Here is a 23,338-nt window from a genome sequence, read left to right as displayed (position 1 = left end):
CCTTAATGCCATTTCTTCCCGTGGTTCATTGATTTCTTGCTGAATTGTGATTGATTCATTTTCATTGGTCACAATACCCTCATGTGGGTTTAGGGCATTCTCATGTTGTTCCGGTGCACTAGAGGATGGCAACGTGATAACCGGAACTACATCTTGAAAGAAATTTTCATGTGAAGAGGTTTCAACATGAATTTCTCGAATGTCCACCTTACGTAGTTCTGTGCTCCCACTATTTTGACCATTTTCAATGAATCGAGCATTCCCAGTCTCTACAATCCTCATACTATGGTTAGGACAATAAAACCTGTACCCTTTAGACCTTTATGGATAGCCCATGAAAAAACCACTGACTGTCCTTGGGTCAAGTTTATTCTCATGTGGATTATACAACCTTACTTCTGCTTGATAACCCCATACATGGAGATGCCTTAAACTCGGTTTCCTTCCTGTCTATAGTTCATAAGGTGTCTTATGAACTGCTTTACTTGGAACCCGATTTAATAAATATGTAGCGGTCCTTAACGCATACATCCACAATGAAGAAGGTAAGGTATAATTACTTACCATACTCCTAACCATATCCATGAGGGTTCGATTCCGCCTTTCAGCCACGCCATTCTGTTGTGGTGTTCCAGGCATTGTATACTGTGCACAAATGCCCCTGCTTTCGAGGAATTTAGCAAAAGGACCTGGACATTGTCCTTTTTCGTCAGACTTACCATAATATTCACCCCCCCCCCCCTCCGGTCTGACCTCACAATTTTGACTTTTCTATCTAACTGCCTTTCAAGCTCATTAATGAACACCTCTAAAGTGCCCACAGACTGAGATTTATCATGCAGTAGATATATATGACATATCGTGAGTAGTCATCTGTAAAGGTGATGAAGTACCTTTCGCCGCCCCAAGAAGGAACATCGAAAGGTCCACAAATGTCGGTGTGAATTATTTCAAGCAGCTCACTACTTCTTGTAGCAGGTTTCTTGGTTATGTGTTTGGTTTGTTTTCCTTTAATACAATCCACACACACATCCCAATCACTAAAATCCAAGGAAGGAAGGATTTCATTTTTCTCCAACCTTACTAACCTTTCCTTGGATATGTGTCCCAAACGTTTATGCCACAAGTAAGCAGAATTTTCCGTTAATGCACTACGTTTAACTCCTATACTACTCTCAACATGAAATAAGGATTCAGCAAAATTTACATCAAGATTAAAACGATAAAGAGAATCAATTAAAGTACCAAAACCATAATATTTATTGTCCTTACATAAATGAAAAATACGATTCTCAAATTTGATGTAAAATCCCAACATATCCAACTTACTAATTGAAACAAGATTTCTAGTACAGTCAGGGACATAGAGACAATTTGCTAGATCCAAATGATATCCAGTATCTAGGATCAATCTATACGTCCATATTCCCTCTATCCGTGCCTTCATCCTGTTTCCCATAAATAAGAATTCATCAGTTTTTCTTGTGAGTTGGATCGAACTGAATCCCCTTCTTTTCAAACCAAGCTTTTCTTTTCGGGCAATCTTTCATCAAATGCCCCATTTTGTTACAAAAGAAGCACTTGACTCTTTTCTGGGCTTGACCCGACTGAGTGTTATGTTGGGTCTTGCCCTTTTTACCTGGTTTTCTTTTATTGGTGCTTGAATTTCCTTGAGATGTGAAGTGGATGGAGTGATCTCTTAACTTCTTTAATCTCGTTTCCTCTTGAGCTAGCAAATGTTTGGTTTCTTTAAAATTCCATTTTTCTTTAAGAGTATTTTAGTTCACATGGAACTGTCCAAACTCTGCTAGTGGAAGTGAGTCAATGACTAGATGAACTAGCCATGATTCAAGCAACTCCATCCCCATCCCCTTTAATTTTGCTGCAATATTGGCCATTTGATCGCAGTGATCATGGATTGGCATAGACCAATCAAACTTCTTAGAAGTTAGTTCTGTCATCAGGTTCCCTGCAATTGACTTATCTGCAATTTCAGACATAGATAACTCTTTCACTGTTTCTAAAAATTCAGATGCAATGTCCACTTTTGGCATCATCGGCTTCATATTTTCTGCCATGGTAATCTTCATGAGGTTTAAACACATTTTATTGGACCTCATCCATTCTTCATGATATTCCTTCTCTTCTTGCGAGCTTTTGTCTGTGAGGGCTGCAAGTTCCTTTGTGTTTAAGGAAAGGTCTAGTCTAGTTAAGCCCAAGTAGAATTGGACTTGTTCAGACCAGTCTTGATAATTGAGGCCATTGAACCTCACAACAGCATTCATTGAAGCCGAGAATTGAGCAAAAGTTGAAATTTCATATTTACACTTTAATGCTTTTATGCTAAGCGTATAACCAATTCAGACTTTACATAACTTTTAATAGATGCCAACAATACATAAAACAATAATAATGATAATCAAGTACTAGTCAAATAACCAAGTCATCTTTGGATAAACAAAGCGATTTGACAAAGCACTAAAATCATATTCTTTAAGTATTATAAATTATTTGTAGTGATTCACCTTTGGGCAATCTCATAGCAATATAATTTATAATTATTGTAATTATCATCTAAGGCATCTCAATGATTTGGGCAATATAAATTCTATTTTTAATCATCATCTATCTCCATCTAGCTAGATCACTTTGGTGATTAACAAGCTAAAAAAAATAGACATCCTTAATGAGTGAAATAGAATTTTATTGCCATACACAACATTTATTTAGTCCAAATATTATATAACATGGTCACTTTGGTGACTCTCAGAATCCTTAATAGACTAAAAACAATTTAAGTAGGAAAAATTTAATTTATTTTAATCTAATTGTTCCTTAGCCAGGCCACTTTGGTGACTAACAAGCTCCTCACAACAATAGACAAAATAACAACAAAAGATAATAAGAGAACCATAAAAATCCACGAATCACCAAACCAATAATTTATTTTAATCTAATTGTTCCTTAGCCAGGCCACTTTGGTGACTAACAAGCTCCTCACAACAATAGACAAAATAACAACAAAGGATAATAATAACAATAATAATTTGAGAGCCATACAAATCCACGAATCACCAAACCATAATAATTCATGAATCCAACAAATCTTTTCTTCTCAAACTATCACCCATAATATATTATTATTATTATTATTATTATTATTATTATTATTATTATTATTATATAATTTTGTTTTTTTAAATGGCCTAGTGCTCTAGCCAATTTGGCTAGAGCCCTTCACGGCCCAAAAGCTAAATGTAAGGGAACTCTCCAGCCTTGCACTGGAGAAGCAACAGCGTTTCGCTGCTTTCTTTCTCCAGCCGCAAGGCTGGAGAAAAAGTGGCTACTGACGGCACCGACCGTCTAGTCGACGACGGAATAATTCAGACACTGTTAATCTTTAATTGTCAAAATCATCTTTAATCTGTCGAATCAATTCAAAACTTATATATATATATATATATATATATATATATATATATATATATATACATACGACCATAATATGTATATATATAATAACAACACAAAATTAACGCATATATACATATACACAAATTGAAATTAACGTATATATATACACAAATTTCAAAACAAAATTGGTAAATCATTATACCTAACCTTGCTCTTGATACCAAATGTAAAACTATAACAATAGGCATGGAATGATTTAACCAATACTTTAATCGGAAGCGTTAAAGTACTAACCTGATTCCATGAGAGAATGATGAAGCTTTCAACCCTTTCTTCTTCACAACTTCTTTATGCAAGTTTGTAGAGCGTTTTTCAGAATACTTTTCCCTTTGGTCTTTCACGTTAGTTTTCACAGTGATAGGATAGGAAAATGCTTATGCCCTTTTATATTGCTTTCTTTACATAACTCACATTCCAATATTGATCATTGGAATTTTGGCAATAATGGCCATAAACCAAATATTAAGTAGGCTTAAGTAGCCCTATTGAAAGCCAAAGAGAGGGGAGTAATAACCCCTTGATCCGTTACATATTTTATTCTCATTACCTATCACAACGGGATTTTAATTGTCCAGACCACTTTAATACATGGACCACAATAACATTAGAATAAATATTCTAACATTGATTAATTATTTCTTTATTCTGTCTAGGTGGTTTTTTTTTTTTTTGTTTAACATGATTCTATTGTTAGTAGCTTTATGAAGTAGAGAATTTACTGAGAAAGTTTTATCTTTGTTAAGAAATAGTAATACATTTTTTATATAATATTTACTTTTCAATATTGATACAGAAATACAAGAAGTCTTTCAAAGCATCACAGGCAAAAAAAAAAAAATTAAAATAAAAAAATAAAAAGTAGAGAATTGTTCCCTTGAAGTAAAGCATGACAAATCAAAATCAATGAAGTGAAGTACCAATTGGAGCAATTTTAAGGTAAATAAGATTTTTGCAGCACATAGTATTTTGTGATTATGCATGTACGAAGCTAACATCAACTTCTTTTTTTGGGTACAACTTTGACAAGCTAAACTATCCCAACATATTTTTTGGATTAACTTGTCCATTGGGATTTATGTTTTGTATATTAGTATGATGTTAGCTAACAGCTCTTAACTCCAATTTAGAGGAGGATATTAGTTAGCAACCCCATAATATTAGTGGTTTTTTTGTTGTTTTTGGGCGATGGAGCCTATTTGTATTAAACTAATTATATCTATGATGAATTGAATTTACTATTTGATATTGGGTGATACTTATTTTGTATATATGCACAAGATTTGTGACAGGAAAATTATAAATTATACTAGTTTGAGTGATGTGATTTACGACAAACATTGCGACGAACACTACGACGTAAAATATAATTATTATAATAATTATAATATTAACTACGACACAATTGACATATAATTGCGACAAACAAAATTATATTTAAAAAATTTGCATCATATTACAATGACAAACATATAACAACAATTGCGACATACGATTTGACGAATGACATTTAAAATTAATAAAATTGTGACATACATTTCGACAAAAATTTGGAAACAACGACGAATATGAGCAAGTATTTGCAACGATTGTAAAATCAATTGCGGCAAAAAATTGATACAAACGACAGACTAATAAGCATAATTGCGACGAACAAATTTATTATTTGCGACACCTCGCGACAAACTAATGCGACTGATTTCGGTTACAAATTACGACAAAATTAAATATATCGCGACAGAAATATGGTCGTCGGTGTTAATAATTAATTACGACAAACAGTCACGAATTAGCAATTGCAATTCAACTTGATGCAACGATCACGTTTTGTCGCAAAGTATGTCGCAATTTCTCTTTTGCGTCGAAATTGTGACTAATTGCGACGGAACTTGTCCGTCACTATAGCCATGTTTTTTAGTAGTGTTAACATGCATGAATTTTGTGCTTAACGTGCGTGGATTTGTGCTTAATTTGAGTAGTTGTTGAAAACTTAAAAGGTGCCTGAGTTTTGTGCTTAAGGTGCGTGCGGCTTGTGCTTAACATGCGTGACGCTTATGCTTAATATGCGTGAGTTTTGTGCTTAACGTGCGTGGGTTTGTGTTCTGAAGGTGTTTTATTTGTGTGCCTAATGTGCGTGTATTGTGTACTTAAAGTGCGTTAGTTAATGCGTCCAACCGCACGGGAAGCCCCTCTCACACCTGATCCCTTCCCTATATTTATATATATATATAAATATATATATATATATATATATATATATATATATATATATATTAACTGCTGACATAAATTTTTAGATCGTGGTCCACAATGTAATGTAGACATTGGTCCATGGTATAACAATTGACAAATTTTAGTGTGGACCATAGTCCATGTAGTAATGTGGTACATGAAGTATCATTCTAATTACACTTCAATTTTGTTTGACAATATTGCTCTGTTTTTCAGTTTTATTTTTCACACTCACTAGTTTCATTATAGCAATACTAAAGAATCATTTTAATTCTACTACAGTTTCATTTGATAATATACATTATTGTATGAACTCTATTTTGTTGTTTCATTTTCCACACACACTAGTTTAATTATAATAATGCTAAAGTATTGTTTTAGTTACACTCCTCATTCATTTTGACAATAGATGTTATTATATGGTTCTAAATTTTAGTTTCATTTTTCACACAGACTAGTTTCATTTTAACAACATTAAAATATCATTTTAATTATACTACAGTTTCATTTGACAATACGTTTCTATTTTTTAGTTTCATTTTTCACACACACTAATTTCATTTTAGCAACACTAAAGTATCATTTTAATTCTACTACAGTTTCATTTGACAACCATGGTCCACATAACACTATGGACCATGGTCCACTGTATAACAATCGATAACAATTATCAAATCAATGATGTCTTCGGCAGGGCGACCCTATATCTCCCTATCTGTTCATTCTTTGCGCTGAGGGTCTATCTGTGTTGTTGCAACTGGCTGAGAGGCAGGGTGACATTCATGGTATTCGTATTGCTCGGGGAGCTCCGGCGGTGACACATTTGTTCTTCACTGACGATAGTCTCCTATTCTTCAGGGCCACGAGTACGGAAGCTCAGAAAATCAGGGACTGCCTCGATACCTACAGTGCTGCATCAGGCCAGGTAATCAATTATGAAAAATCAAGTATTATTTTCAGTGTCAATACCACTCCGGAAGCCCGTTCTAGTGTGACGGGGTATGTGGAAGTACGGGAGTGCAATGATTTGGGGCGATACCTAGGCCTACCTTCGGTATTGGGCCGTAACAAGTCAGCTACGTTTTGCTATATTGAACAGAGAATTCGGGAGCGGATTGGAGGTTGGCAACAAAGGTTGCTGTCGCGGGCAGGCAAAGAGGTTCTTTTGAAGAGCATTGCCCAAGCTTTACCCATATTCACAATGTCAGTGTTCTACCTACCTCAACGGACTTGTGACACCTTGGAACGTTTATTCAACCGCTATTGGTGGGGTGGGGGAGGCGGGTCAAGCAGTAGGGGTATCCATTGGCTTAGCTGGCCCCGTCTTTGTTTACCAAAGGCGAAGGGCGGCCTTGGCTTCAAGCGACTGCACGAATTCAATCTAGCTCTACTCGCAAAACAGGGGTGGCGTATCTTGATTTACCCAGACTCACTGGTAAATCGCCTCTTACGTGCGAAATACTACCCCAACGACTCATTCTTGAATGCACAAATGGGCCACAATCCGAGTTATCTGTGGAGGAGTATAATGGCGGGGCAAGCCGTACTCAAGAAAGGTGCAGCACGCCGCATTGGCAACGGTGAGGGCTCGAAGATTTGGGAATGGCCGTGGCTTGCCGATACGGTTCAACCCCATCTAACTACGCCATGCATCAATCATTTGAAGGATGCGACGGTAGCGAGTCTGCTTACGTCTCACGGCACATGGGACGCAGCTATCCTCCATGATCTATTTTGTGCTGAAGATGTGTCCCGGATTCTAGCCACGCCCCTATCTCCCATGCTACCGGATTCTTGGCGATGGCTTGGTGACACCAGGGGCATGTACACAGCACGGCACGGCTACAAGCTGCTGACGGATAACGGTGCTTTAGATGACTGGGGCGGCAGATTCACGGCGTGGGATCGGTTGTGGAAGCTGCCCATACCTCCGAAAGTGAAGAACCTTTTATGGCGTTGCGTTAGGGGCATCATTCCAGTGAAGGAAATCCTAAAGCAGAGACATGTGTGGATTGGCGGGGGATGTGCGCATTGCGACTGCCAGATTGAAACGGTGGAGCATGTTTTCTGCGAGTGCGTGATAGCAAAGCGCCTTTGGGAGAACGTTGATGTCCTACGGGGAGGTTCGGTATTGGAGTTTCTGGAAGCACTTATCAAGAGCGCACCAACACATCAGATCATCCGTGGGCAGCCGTTTTCTGGGTTTTGTGGAAGGCCAGGAACGATAAGGTCTGGCGGGACACTTCTATACCATCCGAGTTGTTGTTAATCCAGGTACATTCTCTACAGGCTTTATGGTCTTCTATTAAGCAGCCTTCTGGGGAGACATCAACATCTACCGCGCCTAATACTCTCTGGACTCCACCGCCGGCTAACTGGCTGAAGTGTAATATGGATGCAGTTCTTTTCACTGCTGGAGCAGGCTTTGGAGCCGTGGTTCGTAATCATGATGGCCGCTTCGTGGCGGCCAAAGGAAGCAGGCTGGGTCGTATCCAAGACCCTTTACTAGCAGAGGCTTCAGCGATTGCACAAGCGTTGGAGTGGTTACGAAGCATAGGGTTTAACAATATCATTTTAGAAACTGATTGTTTATTGTTTTCTTCAGCTTTCAATTCTAGACATTCTGATTTTTCGTATGTTGGTTCAATTGTAAAGCAATGTTCTCAAATTGCTAGTGACATTGGGACCGTTTAGGTTCGCCATGTGAGGAGGTCAGCGAATCATGTAGCTCACGTTCTTGCGCGGGCGACGGATTCTTCGTCTGCCCTAGGATTGTGGTTAGTTAACCCGCCTCCGTGTATTGCTGCTCTTATGAGCTATTAATGAATTTGTTTCCTTGGTTTTCAAAAAAAATAAAAAATCAAATCAATGATGTGAAGTGGGTCTAACACTGTCAAATTATGCTGTGGAACCGTGTCCACCTAGCTAGTAAGGTGGACACGGTTCTAAAACGGCGTCGTTTTAGTGAAAAATGACGTCATGTCAATTTAAAAAAGAAAAATTAATTTCTTTTGCCGTTAACAACATTTGTCTTCAGAAGTTTGTGTTCATAATTACTGAACTCTATGTTCATAATTATAGAACTCTATGTTCATAATTTTTGAACTCCATATTCACAATTATTGAATTCTATATTCACAATTACAGAACTCTATGTTCATAATTTTTGAACTCTTAGAAGACTATGTTCATAATTACTGAACTCTATGTTCATAATTATAGAACTCTATGTTCATAATTTTTGAACTCCATATTCACAATTATTGAACTCTACATTCACAATTACAGAACTCTATGTTTATAATTACATTCACATTCACAATACGTACGTGTGTGTGTGTATATATATATATATATATATATATATATATATATATATATATATTCAAAAATATCATCAAGGCTTAGTGCTATTCACAAAAGAATTTTATCAAAAGTATCAACCAATTAAAATGTTTGAAGTATACAATTCTATTCATTTTCCTGCTCATTTTCTGAAAAATGAACAAAACACACAAAGATAAATTTTCGTTGTGCAACCAAACACCAGAAAGGTTTTTCAAAAGTCATTTTCCGAGTTTCCAAACGGACCCTAAGAATGTGTTTGGTTCACACAAGAGAATCCGAATCGGAATATGAATCAAGTACTTGAATTGGTAATGATAATGAGGTTTGGCGAAAGTATTTTGCATGTTTGGTAATAGATTAAAATTGAAATGATTACTATTGATGTTTGGTTATGTATGACCCTATAATGAGAATACATGTTTTAAGAATATAAAAATAAAAAATTAAGGCAATTGATCATAATATAATGACATCTAAAGTTCTAATATAAACAAAAAATTAAAAAAAAAAATACAATTAGAAACATAAAGATGGAATTATACATATTTTTAATTAGAAAATGTGATTTTTAATTGAAAGAGTAATCAACCCCATAGTCATATTTTAAAAAGTTGTCAATCAAACACTAAGGGGGTGTATTCAATCATGACTTTCATAGAGTTTTAAAGACTTTTATGAACTTTAAAAGTTTGGAGGTATTCAATTCAAACTTTTAGAGAGTCTTTAAAAGTCAGGCGGTATTCAATCAAGATTTTTAAAGAGGTTTTAAAAGGCGTGTGGTATTCAATTAAGACTTTTAAAGAGTCTTTAAAAGTCATGTGGTATTCAAAAAGTTATGAACTTTTGTAGACTTTGTAATTTTAAGACTTTTGTAAACTTTTCGTTCTCAAATATAAATAGTTGAAATCCAACCACCAACCCCAAGATTTCAAAATTTTCTTTCTAACAACTTTGAATGTTTTCTCTCTCTATTTAAACTCTATTTTTTCTCCCTATTCAAACTTTATAAACCTATCAAAATTCAATAAAAGTATTTTTTTATTCATTATCCTATTTTTTTTCTTCATTATCGTATATTTTCCTCATACCTAAACTCTACCAATTTTTCTCTCTCCCCTAAACTTTACAATCTTCATCTAAAAATTTGAAATAATATTACTTTCACTTCATTATTGCTTGTTTATATTGATTTTTATTTTTCTATAAATTTTTTTATCCCTAACTTTCTCTAATTCTCCCTAAATACATGAACAAAGCAATTTTTTCATCGTCAAATTTTAGTATATGTGTCATAATATTCATATAAATACTTTTAAATTTTGATTTTTATTCTTTTTATGTTTATATTCATAATATATATTTTTCATTTTCTTAACAACATGTTACTACGAATAGCGAACTACTATTCGCAACAACAATTTGGGGTTGCAAACAATATATCAAGTATATATATATATATATATATATATATATATATATATTAATATTAGATATTTATTTTTTTTTATTTTATGCAACTTATAATTATATTTTTTTTTTATTTTATGCAACTTATAATTATATTTTTAAATATTTTATAAGTATATATATATATATATATATATATATATATATATAAAAGTAATTAGCATTTTTTAAAGAATAAATAATTTGTATATAAGTCTCAGCATACTATGGGTAAAAATAATAATGTTGAGAATGTTGATGTGGGTGAAGAACTATATAATAAGAAGAATTTTATGATATATTATAAATGTTTTGTAAAAAAATTATAAATGATAAGAATCAAAATCATTAAAAGTTTATAGGGATGTATTCAATTTAGAATTTCAATGACTTTCGCAGACTTTTTTAAAATAAAAAGTTGATAAAAGTCTATGAATATTTTTTATATAAACTTTTATAGAGTCTTATAAAGTTTTAAAAAGTTTTGAACGACTCTATGAAAGTCAATCAAAGTTTATTAAAATCTATCATTTTAAAAGGGGAAAAGGGTCAAATAGGCCCTCGAACATTAGCTTAAAAGTCAATTAGACCCCTAAATTTTTTAAATGTGCAATTACACCCATCAATAATTCATTTAGGTGCAATGAAGCCCAAAAACAAGTTAATGACCTGCTATTACAGGTCATTAGGGTTCAGGCCACCTTCCGACAAAAAAAAAAAAAAAAAGTGACCGCCGACCGACAGACGAAATTTTTGGCAAAAAGAAAAGTGACCGGCGACCAACGAACGGTCGTCGCCCGTCACTTTTTTGCAGGAAATTTCACCGGTCACTTTTTTTTTTTTTTTTTTTTTTGGCTAGAAATTTCGTCGGAAGTTGGCATGAACCCTAATGATCTTTGATAGCAGGTCATTAACTTGTTTTTGCGATTCATTGCACCTAAATGAATTGTTGATGGGTGTAATTGCACCTTTAAAAAGTTTAGGGGCCAAATTGACTTTTAAGATAAAGTTCGAGGGCCTATTTGAATTGACCATTTTCCCTTTTAAAAGTCTTTAAAACTCTACAAAAGTCATGATTGGATAACCCCCCTAAAGACTTTTAAAGACTTTTATGAACTTTAAAAGTTTGGGGGTATTCAATTCAAACTTTTAGAGAATCTGTAAAAGTCCGGCGGTATTCAATCAAGATTTTTAAAGAGTCTTTAAAAGTCGAGTGGTATTCGATTAAGACTTTTAAAGAGTCTTTAAAAGTCATGTGGTATTCAAAAAGTTATGAACTTTTGTAGACTTTTTAATTTTAAGACTTTTGTAGACTTTTCCTTGTCAAATATAAATAGTTGAAATCCTACCATCAACCCCAAGATTTCAAAATTTTCTTTCTAACAACTTTGAATATTTCTCTCTCTCTATTTAAGCTATATTTTTCTCCATATTTAAACTTTATAAATCTATCTTTTTTTTTTTTTTGAAAATAAATATGTGGGATGTGAGATTTGAACCTGTGACCTTGCACATAATATTTCAACTTTATAAATCTATCTAAATTCAATAAAATTATTTTTTCTTCATTATCTTATATTTTCCTCATACCTAAACTCTACCAATTTTTCTCTCTCTCCTAAACTTTACAATCTTCATCTAAAAATTCGAAATAATATTATTTTTACTTCATTATTATTGCTTGTTTATATTGATTTTTATTTTTTCTATGAATTTTTTATCCCTAACTTTCTTTAATTCTCCCTAAATACATGAACAAAGTAAATTTTTCATCGTCAAATTTTAGTATATGTTTCATAATATTTATATATTTTGATTTTTATTCTTTTTATGTTTATATTCGTAATATATATATATATATATATATATTATACTTGATATATTGCTAGGCATCTTGCAAAGAACTATTATTGTCGCGAATAGTAGTGCGCTATTCGTAGTAACCTGTTGTTAATATATATATATATATATATATATATATATATATATATATATATATATTAGATTTTTATTTTTTTTATTTTATGCAACTTGTAATTATATTTTTAAATATTTTATTTGATCAATTCTTTTATTATAAATTTTATTGTTCAATATTGTTATGAATTTCTAATGAAATAGTTTTCTTTTGTTGATGTTTATTAATAATATATATAAGTAATTAGCATATAAGTCTCAACATACTATGGATAAAAATAATAATGTTGAGAATGTTGATATGGGTGTAGAACTATATAATAAGAAGAATTTTATGGTATATTATAAATGTTTTCTAAGAAAATTATAAATGATAAGAATCAAAATCATTGAAAGTTTGTAAGGATGTATTCAATTTAGAATTTCAATGACTTTTGTAGACTTTTTAAAATAAAAAGTTGATAAAAGTCTATGAATGTTTTTTATATAGACTTTTATAGAGTCTTATAAAGTTTTAAAAAGTTTTGAACGACTCTATGAAAGTCAATCAAAATTTATTAAAATCTATCGTTTTAAAAGTCTTTAAAACTCTACAAAAGTTATGATTGAATACACCCCCTAACTATGGCAAATTATATTATGCACCGCGCGTCTTTTTTTTTAAATGAAAATAAACAGTGTTTGTTTCCGCTGTTTCGCACCCTTTTGCAAAAAGTAACTCTGTTATTCAGTGTCATTTTGTATACACTGCAATTTCAGTTCAACACAACTACAGTTTCATTTCGATATAAATATAGTTTCATTCGATATTTATAGACTCAAATATGTGAAAATGTTATTTAATTTTATTTTATATACTCTATAGTTTCATTAAAACACAACTACATGATCATTTTGATATAATTACAGCTTCATTGTACAATATACACTCAAATATGTGAAATATTATTCAGTTTCATTTTATATACACTGCATTTTCATTTCACTATAACTACAATATCATTTTGATATAACTGCAGTGTCGGTTTAGATATATTATAGTGTCAGTTGGTGTTTAATACACCAAACAAGCGAACTCCGTTAACTCTAACGGCGGGCCGTTTCTTTACTTAAAGAAACAGCGCTGTTTTTTACCGCGATGCACATGCACCGCGGTCTATAATATAACGACTGCCTAACTATGATTTTGATTCTTATTCATGGTGTGTAAACTCATGAACCAAAGACACCCTAAAATCACCGGACATCAAACACCAATAGCAATCCGACATGAATCATCCCGAAGCTTAATCCGTGTTCCAACTTCCAATAATAATGCTCCATTAACGTTTGAGTCGTACGTTAAAACAATCGGAAAAGACCGGCCGCCGGCCGCCACTAATTCACGGCGGCGTCTAATGCATTTGTCGTGTGATGAGTAGGTGAACTAACTCACGTTTTTTGTGTTTCTTTTGGTCGGAGATTTTGATGGAATATATATTTTACACCACAAACTCAAACCCCAATTTATTTATTTTTATTTTTATTTAACAACAAATTAAAAAGGCCAACAACTGTATTCCTGCTTTGACTTTTTTTTTTTTTTTTTTTTTTTTTTTTTTGCATTGCGAGATTCCATAGATGCATTAAGAGGATATTAACAATAATTAAACACGTGACATTCAGATATAAGAATCATATATTACCTATTTAAGGAATAAGGTTCAAATTGGCCACTGAACGTAACCTAAAATGCAATTAGGCCACTAAACGAAAAAAAAAAAAAAAAAAAAAAAAAAAAAAAAAAACCGCAATTAAGCTACTGAACACTCCAAAAACGTACAATTAGGCCACTGAACACTCCAAATCAGTGTTGCAAAAATCGGGCCTAAACGCCGATTAATCGGCGCTTAGGCGCTAGGCGGTCGGCCACCTAGGCGCTCTAGGCGCCCTAGGCGGTCCCCAGGCGCCTAGCGATTTTTTCAACCTTGCTCCAAATGTATGCAATTTCACCGGATAGTAGGTTACCATCAATTTTAGCAGGTTACTTGCTTACGTGGCAGATGAGTTGGCATTTTTTTTATACTTTTTAAATAAATTTTAATAATAAATTAAAAAAATTGAAAATTATTTTTTTAATTCTTTTAATTTTGTTAAATTTATTATTAAAATTATTTAAAAATTATTAAAAATGCAAACTCAGCTGCCACGTAAACAGGTAACCTGCTAAAATTGATGGTAACCTGCTATTAGGTGAAATTGCATACATTTAGAGTGTTCAGTGGCCTAATTGCACTTTTTTTTTTTTGGTTTAATGACCTAATTATATTTTCAGGTTACGTTCAGTGGTCAATTTGAACATTATTCCCCCATTTAATCACCTCTTCCATGGATGCTTTAACTTATATTTTGGACATAAAAATGGAGAATAAAAAATAAGTATTACTTGGTTGTAAAAAATGCCTCTTTTTGTTTTTTTTTTTTCTTTTTATTAGGACTCTATGTATCCTTTTTTAAACAACACAAAAAATTTCATTAACAACTCAATAAACCGGAAATACACGCAGGTGGGATCACACCCCACGACCCTGAGACAGACAAAGAAACAGTCGCCCGAGCTAACTCATGAGCAACTTAATTCGCTATTCTCTTGACATGTTGGACCTTAACAGTCCCTATGTCACTAGCAATTGACTGACATTGCTTGACTAACATCCCTACATTTGAAAAATCCAAAGCATTCGAATTAAAAGCATTACATAAAATCAAACAATCCGACTCAAGAATTAACAACTCAATAAACCGAAAATACACGCAGGTGGGATCACACCCCACGACCCTGAGACAGACAAAGAAACAGTCGCCCGAGCTAACTCATGAGCAACTTAATTCGCTATTCTCTTATTGAGTTGTTAAATTTCATTAACAACTCAATAAACCGGAAATACACGCAGGTGGGATCACACCCCACGACCCTGAGACAGACAAAGAAACAGTCGCCCGAGCTAACTCATGAGCAACTTAATTCGCTATTCTCTTGACATGTTGGACCTTAACAGTCCCTATGTCACTAGCAATCGACTAACATTGCTTGACTAACATCCCTACATTTGAAAAATCCAAAGCATTCGAATTAAAAGCATTACATAAAATCAAACAATCCGACTCAAGAATTATTGTGCTATGACTAAGGCCTTTCAACCAGATTAAGGCTTCTTTAGCCGCCAAGGTTTTCGCCATCAAAGGATCACTACCACATAACAATCGGCCACTCTTAGCAGCCACGAAGCTACCGGCGTGATCGCGTACCACCGCTCCGTAGCCAACACCACCAGGGAGGAAAGCAGCGTCGACATTGCATTTGAGCGAACCGCGGGGAAGCAGGTCCCATCACTGGGTAGAGACACCGCCGGCCGTCCTCGTACGATTAAACGCAAATGCACCTTTCCAGACTAACTGTAAGGCTTGCACCTGTGCCTTCATACACTCGGCAGAAGGATTGGCGTTTCTCCAGATCACAGCGTTACGTGTTTCCCACACCACCCAGAGGACGGCTGCTAGTCGGACAACAGCCTCTACGCTCGGGGAGCTCAGAATAGACTCCATAAACTCCTGTATGCATCGCCCCTGCAAAACGTCGCTCTCCTCCCATACCCTTTGCGCGAACTGGCAATCACAAAAAATGTGCTCCGCCGTCTCCGATATGAAGCCGCAAAGTGGACAACCCCCACCTACCCAAACCCTCTTCGATTTCAGATTCTCCCGCAGAGGAAGAATGTCACGGGCACACCGCCATAGGAGATTCTTTACCTTGGGAGGGGTCGGAAGTGACCATAGAGACTTCCATGACCGGAAAGCATGATCGGCCGTGCTTGGATTACTAGCCGAGGTGAGTAGTCTGTAACCATGTTTAGCCGTGTACAACCCCCTTATGTCGCCTAACCACCTCCATGAGTCACTGAAATGTGTGTTCACCGGTGTTGCTATAATTATGTGTACAACATCTGCGTGGAAAATATCACGTAACACTTCAACATCCCAGTTACCTTGTTCGTCCAAGAGGCCACTGACTCTTGCCTCGCTTAGTGCTTCAATACTGGGCGAGAATAGTTTAGTATTAGCAGTGCATGAAAGCCAATCCCAACCCCATATTTTGGTATCCTGTCCATTGCCAATTCGCCGCGCTACCCCCAACCGTAGAACCTTTTGACCCGCCATAATGTTACGCCATATATAACTTGGGTTACCCCCGAGTTGTGCTTCCATGAAATCACAGGAAGGATAATACTTGGCCTTTAATAATCGGCCGACCAATGATTCAGGGTAAATCAACAAACGCCATCCTTGCTTCGCAATTAGAGCTAAATTGAATTCTCGGAGTCGCTTGAAACCTAACCCGCCCCTGTCTTTAGGCTCACACATCCGCGACCAACTAATTTCAATGAATACACCGTAAGTATCTATATTTCAATTTGTTCTAATAATTATTTTTTTTAATACATGAATCTGATATATTATATTTCGAATTTAGAGTTCTAAAAAAAAATATTTCGGATTATCTAAGTGATACATTATATCTCGAATTGACATACTACGAATTTAGTGTTCTAAAAATATAAAACTAAAAAGAGACATCAGATTTCAAAGAGATATATTATTCCTCTCTTCCTCGACAGATCAAGTGACAACCAATTAAGGAAAAAATAATCAGTTATTCTTTGTTCTTTTCCTTTGAAGACCAATTAAGAAAACAATAATCAATTTTTCTTTGTTCTCATAATCTGCACTCTTTTTTTTTTTTCCAGCAAATCTCCTTTCAAGTTCAACCGCGAACAATAATCAATATACGTGCTCTCATAGAAAGTGTTGATTCTTCTTTTGATAAGCATAAATTCAAGATAGAGATAAAAAGAACAACATTCATACATTTTCCGCAAAATTTGATGATGTCAAGACCATTACTGAAGCGAAGGTGGAGCATGCTGTGAAGTATTTCAGCCTGAATAATCCTGCACCAAATCTTTAGAAGTAGCAAAGAAAGGAAAGACTGTCGAAACAATAAAACTTACTTGAGTTTGCTCCACTCCCAAGAAATATCCATCTTCCCAAACTCTATAAGATATCTAAGATGATATGGAAAGGAATGGATAATCTCTTCTCTTTTCTACAGAGAAGGTAAAAAAACCAGAAATTATCACACTTTCTGTTATAATACTTGTGATTGTTCTCATTCTGTGGAGAGGGCTAGGGCTAACCTAAGAGGCATGGAGGTATTGAGAGGGCATTTTTACAGCAATTTCTGAGAGTTATTTTTAAAGCCTTTTGTTTGTGGAGTACAATGTTTGATTAGACCACTATTTATAGTAATTCCATTGGAGATTGAAGAGGCAATCAGGTGTAATAAAATGGTGAGCCTGTGGGTATTCCCCACTAAATGTACCTGAAAGTTTTTTTTTTTTTTTTTTTTTTTTTGAAAGTTGATCTAAAATAATGTACTAAGATAATGTTATTAATGTTTTTATGATAAATAAATGTTGTGGTTGTACTGATTCCTAAATCACTAATAGTAATCTACTTTGGCGAGAACTTTTGGCTCTGCTTTATTATAGTAGAAGATAACATTTATTATGTATTATGTTCATAATATTTGTTTTATATGTTTATAAATTTAAATCTTAATGTACATAAACATTAAACTGCATGTACATCATACATAAACATTAAACTGCATGTACATCATATTTATTTAAATTCATTCAGTATTATGTTCATAATGCTACTTCTTGTGGTCCTTTTGTTAACTAGGATCACAAGGCACAGTTTAATTAACCAGAATACTGCTTCAAGTAGTGGTTGCGAACTTTTTCACAAATCAAAGTATAATATAGGTAATTGTATCCAACAAAACAATCTGATACCGTAAATTGGATCGGGGTTAAGACTATGCTACGAATACATATATAGTGAGCATGTAGAATGGCACTTAGTTAGTCAGTCGGACGGACCGGCCTGTCGATCTGTCAAGGAAAGACTGAGCGGACTAAGGCTATGTTGTAGTATGGAGAAGAAGACGAATACAAGTGATATAGTGTTACAATGTAGTGAATACCACAAGTGATGTGATATTGCGAAGTGAGGGGAAGACCCCCCCCCCCCTCCCTTCCCCTCCCCATATTTATACTAAACTGGTCAACTAAGCATTTAATACTCCATATGCAAGTGGCTTGACGTGGCGCGCTCTCGTTGGTCTGCTTAGTTGGTCACTCTGCAGCTACACGTAGACTGATTGCTTAGGCGATAGAGTCATTGGCGGTATCACACCCCAAGTTTATATCGTTCTCTCAATATAAGGAATAGGAATCATGCTCATCCTATACATGTTCACGCAATGGTTGTGTGCAAGAGATTAACGTTGTAGAAACCAAGATCGAAAGTAAGTAAGTATTGAATGCAAGTAAAGAAAGCTAGGAATGAATTGATCAACTATCACATGATGCATCTACTGTCTTAGGTCTAGGTTGTGTCATTACAATTGATGGATGCAAGTGAGGCTTTACAAGTACCGTTCATCTATCGGTTTACTAGGTTATTTCTTGGTACAGAACACCTTTAAGTGACTATGGTCCTAAGAAGCATTTCATCAAACACTAGGTCTTCACCTCATTCCTAACTTCGTCCACTCGGTACTTAAAGTTAGGAAATACAATTGCCTTGGAGCTACAATTGATCTAGCAATCTCTTGCCTAGATCAATTGCTTAGAACTATCAAGGGAGTTGGCCGGACTCCACAAGACGCAAGATCTCAAACACAATTGCAATGCACAATCTATTAAGGAATTACATTTCATACTAGCATCATGCAATAGAATCACAATTCAATTCCTATTAAACTTAGCCACTCATTGTAGCTTTGAGAATCAACATTGCATCAAGGATCAACAAAGAAAGCAATTAAAGGAAAACTAGTAAAGATTACCAAACTTGATTGCAAGAAGATTCACTCTACAATTGTCTCCTAGATTAGAAGGTTGTCAAGCTTCCTTCTCCAAGAGATCTTTAATTCAATGTAAGAGAGGATAGAGAGAGAAAACCTAGAGCTAGAATGTTTACAAATATGAAAAATATGAAAAGTGATAAGTGATGTCACTAAGCTATCTAAACTAGGATGAAATAGTTTTTCCCTCCAAAACACACTTTAAATCTCGTGCTACATCGCATCCACGAGCCCTCCACGCTCGTGGATCGCGCACTTAAACTACTCCGTGTTTCTCCTCCACGATCGTGGATCTGCTCATTGATACATTCTGGTCCCAAACCATGAGGGTTCCACGATCGTGGATCACCTCGTGGATACATTTTGGTCTCAATCCACGAGTGTTCCACGCTCATAGATGTTTATTCTTGAATGGCTCCGCTTTGCTTGATCTCGGGATGCTCGGGTTCATGCCCATATGCCTTCCTTTAATCTCTAATCCCTTTCATAAACATTAAAGTGCAACATATGGTAGAGTTTTGCAACGCATTAGCACATTTAAGCATATTAGACCAAGAATCAATCACAAAAGATTAGAATTAAACTCTAAACAACCCCATAAAGACCCTTATAAATGAGTGTCTTTGGCACTTATCAGTCATCATTCCTGCACGTTGTCAGTCACCCTCTTTGTAGGCACAAATGGATCTCCTTTACATGTAGCGTAAGCTAGGTACTCCAACTTGCAAGGTGGGCCACGTAGCGGACCGTCCGGGTGGGATTCTGCCGGTGCGATCCCACGGGTAATCTTGGAGCGTCTTAACCATCACCAGGCTTTTCAATCTCCACAATGAGCAACGCAATCGGTCACGAGTGATTGGCATTCGACCAACCGGTAGTTCTAGCCGATTGACCAGGTGGTTCTCAACGAACCGACCGTGTTGTCCCACGGGTATTCCTTGTGCGTATTTACCCATCACGAGTCCCCCACTTCTTGAATCCGTGATTGTTATCTGTTTTGAGAAGTGAGAAATATTTTCCCTTTGTTGCAGTTGTCTATCTCCATCTAACCTCGTCCAGTCTCTCTCATCGCGAACCTTCTTTCCTAACCTAGTTATTGTGTTTTCCAAATGAGCACTCCAATCATGACCGATTACTTTGATCTCTGTTGAATTTTACCTATCACAATCCATTCGCTTCTCGCCATCCGGCCGGTCTCTGACCCGACCGGGTGAAGACTTCAAAGTACATAATGTTCAGCAGCTTGGGAGGTCGATCGACAGGTCATGATTATCTGAATCTACTCTTCTTTTATTTCTTTGACTCCTCAATTGCCTTGCTTTTTGTGTACAGATCAACAGGTGATGGGCATAGACGAGGTATTGGAAGAACTAATGGAAGCCTCCAAGAAAACTGTGACCGGGATCAAAACTACCAAGAGTTTGAAAGTCTCGTTGAAGAATACGTTTGTGCCTCCTCTAGTGAGCCGCACACGACTGGTCGACTACCAACTAATATCCGGCCGGCTAGTTCCTTGATCAACCCTTCACATGTTGCTTGGGGGTGTTAAAACATTTTGCACCAAGCGCTGGAGGAGGTGCTTGAATAAGATTTGGAGCAAGTTTGTATTGTCCTGCCTGTGAACATCTTGTCACCTAGGCTGGAACCTTTCACCAATCACCAAGTCGGTCTGCCTAACTCCTCTACCATAGCACCCCAAAATCTATGCTCCAAGGTAGGATTTTTACGTCTAGGAAGCCGACCCCGCTCTTGTTCCAGTCAGACTAATTATTTTTGCTAAGTGCCTTTGCCTTCCACCATATGTGATATGTATGTCATTTTTTCTCTTCGTTTGATTGTTCCGACCGACTAGGTGATTGGTCTGCATGTCACCTAGTCTGAACGCCTTGAGAACTTGATGTTTTATCCTACAAATATCACAACAATTTGGTTGCCAAAGATCAAGTTTCAAGGTTAAGCAGGGTAACCGATCCATTTGCTCCAGTACAATGATAAATAGTAGAGACGAGTGACAAATGATCATAATTAATCAACCAGGAAAAACCATGCAGGTAGGGCCGGAAAAACTCAACCGGGCAAAACCCCAGATGGTAGGGCCATGAAATAACAAGTGAACTTAATCACATACTTGACCGAGAAAAGCCATACAGGTAGGGTTGGGATAAATTAACCGGGCGAAACCTCAAACGAAAAGGCTAGAAGACAACAGTTGAACTTAACACGTACTCGACCGGGCAAGACCGTGTAGGTAGGGCCGGGATAAATCATCTGTGTGAAAGCTCAAATGGAAAGGCCTGGAGATAACAAATGAACTTAATCGCAAACTCGACCAGGCAAGACCGTGCATGTAGAGCCCAAATTAATCAACCAGGCGAAACCTCAAACGGAAAGGCCAGGAGAAAACAAGTGATCTTAATCACACACTTGACCGGGTAAAGCCGTGCAGGTAGGGTGGGGATTGTTAGGCATCGACGGGGTTAGCCGAGTTCAACCCTTGCTTGATTCGAGGCGTGGCGCAGTGACTTACCATGGAGGGGTGTGGTTAAAAGCTTAATGTCCACATACTTATCACCAATTGGTTTTAAGTAGGATATGGTAACCAAATAGTCAAAGAACTCTGTGGTTAAACGTGTTTGCTTAGAAGTGTTTTAGTATGTGTTTGTGAGTTGTTGAGATTGTTTTGGACTTGTTTGGATGAGATTTTGCAGGTGAAATAACATCTAGTGCACAACACAGTGTGCACTAGATCAGAGTGGCGGCCCTAGCCGCGGCCCATCAGAAGGGCCGCCGGCTAGAGCCGTGGTGGCACGGCCCTAGAGAAGGGTCGTTGCCTAGTCCCGGCGCTTCAACGGGGCTCCAGGGGCGAACCATGAAAAGTCCCGCCCCAGGTCCCTGAGTATTGTCTGTGAAGGATTTTTGTGCAGTGGTCGGGCCCTTGTGGCTCAGCTACGTGTCATTTTTGGACCGAGTGTTACGGGCCCTTGTGGCTCGGCTCTTCAGGATCATCTCGACGCACGTTTTGGCTTTGATTTCGTTGAATTTGGATTAAAAACAAGTTTGCTATGAATGATTTATGTAAAGAATTGCTACACAGTGAATAACTTGCTAGTTTACTGTGTATAAGGAATTATTTGATTATTGTGATCTGATGATATTTTATTGAGTAAAGAAGCATGATCCTTTGAGAATATGATTTATTATGAAAGCATGATTAAATTGTTTTATTTGATCAATGAGAATAGAAGCATATTTGTTGAGTGAAATGTATAGAAATTGCTATGTTGCAAACCGAGCATGATGATATATTTTTGAATACTTCACGTTAGTTTATACATGATTTAGAAGCATGTTATAGAGCATTTTGACATTTCACATGAGTCATATTTCAAAAATGCATAAAGGGCCAACGTGAGTCCAAGAATACTTTCAAAAACCATAAACATCATTCTTTGATGCATTGAGAAGTAGTAGAATTGTTGCATGCATGAGATTGATGCATGAGAGATATATTTATGTAGTATCTATATCGGTGAGGGTTTGGAGGATACCGTTTGGACTATGTTCCTCTCGGGAGATTTTTATCGACATTGCGGTCCCAGTATATGTAACGCGGCGTATTCCCACGTTACGAGGTTAGAAACTTCCCGCCAGGCTTGGAATCCTGGTTATGGGGTGTGCACACTAATAGTTTGATACCTGATTCCACAGAGTTTGAACCACGAGATTGGTTCCGTAGACGGTAGGAGATATTGGGTCGGAATTATGTCGTTCCCGATGGGGTAAGTCACACTTCTGTGAAACCCTAAGCCGTCTATGAGTATAAGAGAAAGAAAGAGAGTCAACAGAGACTCAAGTATAAGAGTCAATAAAGACTTGAGAGAAAGAAAGAGAGTAAAGAGAGACTCGAGAAAGTAACAAAGAGACCTCCACAGAAAGTACTCTAATTTATAA

At 36.1% G+C, this 23,338-nt stretch overlaps 1 long non-coding RNA gene across 1 annotated transcript in view; it reads right to left on the bottom strand.

The window, feature by feature from the left end:
- The window catches only part of LOC109187111, a 29,130-nt gene extending 5,792 nt beyond the window's left edge, over positions 1 to 23,338 (bottom strand). Inside the window, exons 1-2 of the long non-coding RNA XR_002055226.1 lie at positions 23,327 to 23,338; positions 4,468 to 4,590 (exon numbers count right to left, since the gene is read on the bottom strand). This is a non-coding gene — a long non-coding RNA (uncharacterized LOC109187111). The remainder of the gene's footprint in view (positions 1 to 4,467; positions 4,591 to 23,326) is intronic.

This window comes from Ipomoea nil, unplaced genomic scaffold, assembly GCF_001879475.1.
Source record: "Ipomoea nil cultivar Tokyo-kokei standard unplaced genomic scaffold, Asagao_1.1 scaffold1416, whole genome shotgun sequence".
In the NCBI taxonomy this organism is placed as follows: Eukaryota; Viridiplantae; Streptophyta; class Magnoliopsida; order Solanales; family Convolvulaceae; genus Ipomoea; species Ipomoea nil.
This window is presented reverse-complemented; position numbering and strand designations above follow the sequence as displayed.